The sequence below is a fragment of the Talpa europaea genome (assembly GCF_964194135.1).
Source record: "Talpa europaea genome assembly, chromosome: X".
Classification (NCBI taxonomy): domain Eukaryota; kingdom Metazoa; phylum Chordata; class Mammalia; order Eulipotyphla; family Talpidae; genus Talpa; species Talpa europaea.
Window position 1 is genome coordinate 31107640 of NC_140081.1, and position 6000 is coordinate 31113639.

The following is a 6000-nucleotide window of genomic DNA, read 5'->3' on the forward strand; positions in this document are numbered from 1 at the left end:
TCTACTTTATTTTGGATTAGATTTTTTTTAATGGTTCCTTTTTGTGTCTTTTGTTGGCTTATTAGCTACAACTTGATTTTATTTACCCATTGCTTTAGGGTTTATATTTTGCATCTTTTATCAGAGATGCCGTTGAAGTGATAGATACCACTCTGCCCAGAGCATAAGAAGTTTACCGTATCTTGCCTTCATTTCTCCCTGCTCAGCGTTTATGTGATTGTTCTTGTATATTTTACTTTTACCTGTTATAACCCTCCCAAATACATTCTTATTTTTCTGTAAAGAGCTGATTACTTTATATAGATTTAAACAATAAATGGAACTGTATATATTTACCCATGTAGTTACTCTTTTCATTTAGGGGGGATTATTTTCTGTGTTTCATTTCAATACTTTCAAGTGCTACGCCTTCAAGTGGGCAATGTCTAGTGTGCTGCTAATTTCATCTGGTTTATTTTTCAACCAGTACATTTTAGCTGATGAGTTTGGGTTTCTTATATACTCAACATCTCTACATAGCTTTTGCAACACATGACATGCAGTCATACTAGTGACTGTGTTCTCTGCTCACTCTAACACCAGTGTCGGTTGGGATGGATTGATGATTCTCATTATGGATTATGTTTCTCTGCAAAGGCTTTTCTGGTTATCCTTGCTTGGATCCCAGACATTGTGAATTTTATCTTGCAGGTTGTTATATTTTTGTTTTCCTATCGATCTGTTCTGAGATGCGCTTTATTTTCTTAGAAGCAGTTTGGTTCTTTCAGGTCTTGCTTTGATGGTTTGTTATGAAGTTCCCCAAAGCATTCAGTCTTCTAGGGTAATTATCCCCTACCACGAGGCGCTTATTTCCCCATTCCTGAGTTCTCCAATCATCTGTGAATTAGGGGTGTTTCCAGTCTTGTTGGTTGGATCAGCCACTGTTCTCCAGCATGTCGGAATGCCAGGGATTGTTCCCCTTTACCTTTTGGGTGGCTCTTTCCAAGCCCTGGGCAGTTTCCTCATGTACATGCACTGATGAAAGCCCGCTGACTACTCAAGGCTGACCCTCTGCACATTTCCAAGGTCCTCTCTGCAGTTCTTTCCTCTGTCCTCTGGACTCCAGCTGACCTGGTGTCCATCTGATAAGGGCTAGGGAGAGGGGGGAAGGGTTCCACACCAAGCAAAGAATCTGTACACACACACACACACACACACACACACACGGAGCAGAGGCTGCACTATACACTATATGAATGACCTGTTGACTTTAAACTAAAACCCTTTTCTTTGAAGTGAGATTCCTGCCCTGATGATGCCCGAAGGAGCGTGGGACATTGATGCCATCAGATGTACTAGGGTCAAGAGACCCGGGAAGCTGATAACAAGTTCTGGGGGCTGAACATGAAGATTACCAGGAACATTGACTATGATGGGTTGTTCTGACGGGCTGTTTGCTTATGGCTGTCTTTGTGTAACTCATGAAAAGGCCAGCTAGAGATGAGGAGGCAGAATGGTTTCTTCAAGGTGCTATGCCCACTGTCCTCAGATTGCTGACCAGCTATCTAAATAAACATGCTTCTTATAGATTCGATTCCTGTTTCTGCTGACTGCTTTTTGGTAGTGATAGGCGGCAGGACCCAGGCTAGTTCCGCTAACACAGGGATTCTCAGCTCTGTCTCCTCTTGAGGGGCCTACAGGGCTCTGCCTGGGTTCCCCTCCCAGAACAGTGGCTTAGAAGATTCCTCCAGGCAGCAAGCAGGGGGTTTCATAATTCTCACCTTAGCTGTTTCCTGTCTGTCAGGGGTCACTATTCTTGCCTTCCTGGTATCCATTGTTTTGAAATTTGTTTTCTTTCTTCTTTCTTTTTAAATATTTATTTATTTTGCATACAAGAACTAAGGTACAGGCCAGAGGTGTGGGGGCTGAGAGGATTCACCAGAGACAGAGTGGGGAACAGAACAGGCAGACTGACTGAAATACACTGCTGAGGGGAGCAGCGGGCGAGACAAGAGAGGTCTGCTGTGCCATGTGGGTTGCTCTCTGGCCTGCCGGGGATTGAACTTGTGCTGCAGAGGCTGCAGATTGCTTCATAGTGAGGTGCTTAACCCCTTGCACCACCAGGGAGGCCCAAAAGCGAATGTGTTTTAAAGTAAAGTGTTTTTTGTTTGTTACCAAAACAACTCTGGTAACTTTTAAACACTGTGTACAACTCTAATGTCATAGAAACAATAATGTGCAGGGACTTCAGAAATTACAAAAGCTAATGGATGGATTCTCATTTGCCTCTGTAGGAACACTATGGAATGTGGTGTTATGACATGTTACAGAGCATGGAGCTGTTCACAGGAGGTTAGGCATTTTGTTCCTGCCCAAGGTCATCTAGCAATGAGTGGTGTCCGTAAACCATGTTTTCTCTCCAAAACCTCCCTTTTACATGTACTGAAGAACAATTTAGTCTTAATGAATTTGATCATGTGTAAACTTAAAAAAAAATGAAAGAAAGGCAATGTAACCCTAAAATTCGAAAGAGTGAGCCTTGTTAGGAAGGCCAGCTTTAGAGATCAGTTCATTATTTTAGGTCACCACATTCCTTAGCTTTTCCTCTTTGCAGCCTCCTGTGGTGGGTGAAGAACTTTCCACCATAGAATGGACAGGGGAGGGATGGCTCAGCTTGATTAGGATTGCTACTTTCTTGGTGGTTCTGGCATGAAGTTTGAAAGTAAGCAGTTTAACAAAGCTGGCTTTCTCTAGCAAAGTTTTTCTCCCAAATTTCAGCTATTCATGCTAGCTCTCTGTCTTAAGCCAGAATCCCAAAAGAGAAGGTGGTTGTTTTGTTGCCTGAGCAGAGACTGAGCCTCATCTGCTTTGACAACTATGATGTAATTCATTCACGTCTCCACCCCCACCTTTGATATGCTCTGAAGACTCCCAAAATGGAAAGGCTCAGGGGCTGCCTCTCCATTTTGACCAGACACAGAAATACTGGGAGCTTTAGATTGTGTACAGGTGAAGTAATTTTACTTATAAGAAAACAAGCTAGATAATTATTTTGTGCTTTTGGAGAATGAAAAGAGTTGATAATGGATATCATCCAAAGCTTACATAGTTTGTGACATTAAAACAGCAGAAAACTGGGCCTCCCTGGTAGTGCAAGGGGTTAATTCTCAGCACTATGAAGCAATCTGCAGCCACTGCAGCTCGAGAGTTGGATCCCCCGCCAGGGAGCTACCAACTCAGCGCAGCAGACCTCTACTGTCTTGCCCGCTGCTCCCCTCGGCAGTGTATTTTAGTCAGTCTGCCTGTTCTGCTCCCCACTCTGTCTACGGTGAATCCTCTTACCACCCTGCACCTCTGGCCTATACCCCAGCTCTTGTATGCATAAATAAAATTGGCCAGGGAAAAATTGAGTAGGCTACATGATTGGATTTATTGAGTTAAATAGATGACAAGGAAATGTATTAAGTGCATGTATTGTTATTTACTATACCTGAAGGCCAAAATCTCTTAGCAAAGATGTCTGGGCACGCAGGGAAGTTAAAAACTGGTTTTCCTGTATTAAAAAAATATTTTTCCATTTGTTTAAATGTTTTTATGTAACTTTTCAGTGGAATACAAGACAAAAATGGAATTGCACAAAACATAAATGTACCACTCAGTAAATTATTACATCACAGACGTCTGAATAACTACAAACCGGGTCAAGAGATCTGGTGTTGCCAACGACTTCATGCCCTTACCCAGTCACTGCCACCTGCTGCCTCTTCAAATCAACCAGCAATGTTTGTTTTTTGATTTCTTCCAATTTTGAGATATAATTGACATATAACATTGTATTAGTTTTAGGTGTACGATATGATGATTTTATGTGTATTTATATTTTTATTATATTTATATCTGTATATTATATTTATATTGTCTATGTATATTAAAATGATCACCACAATAAGTTAACATCCATCACATCACATACCAAGATCTTGTTGAAGGGAGAATAGACATAGATATCTTTCATTTTTCATTGGAATGCTGTGATAGTTCTTATTTTTCCCATAATACCCCTCTAACGTCTCTCCCCCATGTTTCCTCCAATAGTTTCTTTAAGTAAAATTTATGGAAAATATTTTTTTAAGTTGGAATTTTATAAGGCAGTCCCTTAAGTGAATAGTACTCCCAAGAAATCAAGAGATATGTGTCTGTTTTGCAAGTATAATCTTTACAGATATGGCAGTTCCTTATTAATTTCACTGAAAGTGTAGCATCAAGTGATATTTGTACTTTTAAGGCATTATTAGATGATGCAATTTGTCATAAAGGAATAATTCACATTGCAGAGCCTGGCAATATCCTATAGTGCTTTATGTATGATAGACATTATTCTCCAATGTCAGTGGTGATTCCTTCATGATAAATCAACTTTTCCAGGCCATCTGTCTGCAGGGAAAAGAAGTGCACTCAGGGTCTAGTCAGAGCTTGCTTCTGATGTCCCTCTCTCACTTTGACCTCATTCTTCACAAATGTAATAAGTTGGATGATCCTCTAAACACAGAGCTCTTGCTGTTCTGAATGTTCAGGATTCCAAGAGCATAACCTAAAGTTTGTAGGAATGCATCATATGATTGTTTAGTGTGTGTGTGTGTGTGTGTGTGTGTGTGTCTGTGTGTTCCAGGAAGAATATACTTAGAGTGGATGCAGTTCTGAGTAAAGATATACAAAACTGGACCAATATGGCTGACTATCTCCACAGTAACCTCCATTAACTCTGTGTGTGTATATTTTACTCATTTTGGTAATTTGTACTTTCAAATATAAACTTTTTTTGTATTTTTTTTAAAGATTTATTTATTTTTATACAAGAATTGGGGTGCAGGCCAGAGATGCGGGGGAGGGGGTGAGAGGATTCACCAGAAACAGAGCGGGGAATACACTGCTGAGGGGAGCAGCGGGCGAGACAGGAGTGGTCTGTCCCGACATGTGGGTTTCTCCCTTGCCGGCCGGGATTTGAACTTGTGCTGTTGCAGATTGCTTCATAGGTTGCATCTTAACCCCTGCGCCACCAGGGAGGCCCTATAAACAATTTTTTTTTCTTTGTGATCATGCACTTGTAGCCATCAGTAACTTGTGACTGCAGTGACTCTTGCTATTGTTTTCACTCCAGAATCTTCTAAGAGCTGTGGAGGAGGTGGGTGGGGGAGACACAGAGAGAGAGAGATGACTCATTTTAACCTTTTCTGAAGCAAATGGATGATTACTTCAGAAAAAGTTGATTTTAGTAACTACTTCCCCCTCCCCCAAATTTCACACAATTGCTAATCCCTTCCTGCATTTACTTTTCCTTCAATTGTTGCCATCTGGCTGGGGGCTTCTTCCAAGTGCTGTGTAGACTTGATAGCACTTTGCATCCTAAGTGAATCTGGGGAAATCTTTTTAGCAGAGATACTCAGTTGTCTAAAGCTTACCGGGGACAATTCTGCGGTCCATATTTGTTAAAATCTCATCATGAGAATTGCAAAACTACGACAGCATTTTCACCAGCCTCATTAAACCAGATGGCAGAACAAATTAACCTAAGGCAGGTATATATTCAGAACACAACTTCAAGGCACATGAAGTTGAAAAGTCGCTTTTCTCCATGGTCTTGCTGTAGTTTTCGTTATGGTATTAGATATGTACCCAAGATTCCCTGATGAATTTGCCAGCTTCTGTCATCTCTCTTGTGAGTTGTGAAAGTGCATATTATATGAAAGATATTATATGCAAGAGTCCCCTTGTGATCGATATGGGCTCCAGGAAGCATGATTTAATTTTGTTTGTGAATCGCAAAAGGATGAAATTGACTGTTGAGTGACCTGAGCTGTTGTCACAGAAGATGGCGCTTTCTTAGAGGTTTTTTCTTTCCTTTCCCTTCCCTTCCCTTCCCTTCCCTTCCCTTCCCTTCCCTTCCCTTCCCTTCCCTTCCCTTCCCTTCCCTTCCCTTCCCTTCCCTTCCCTTCCCTTCCCTTCCCTTCCCTTCCCTTCCCT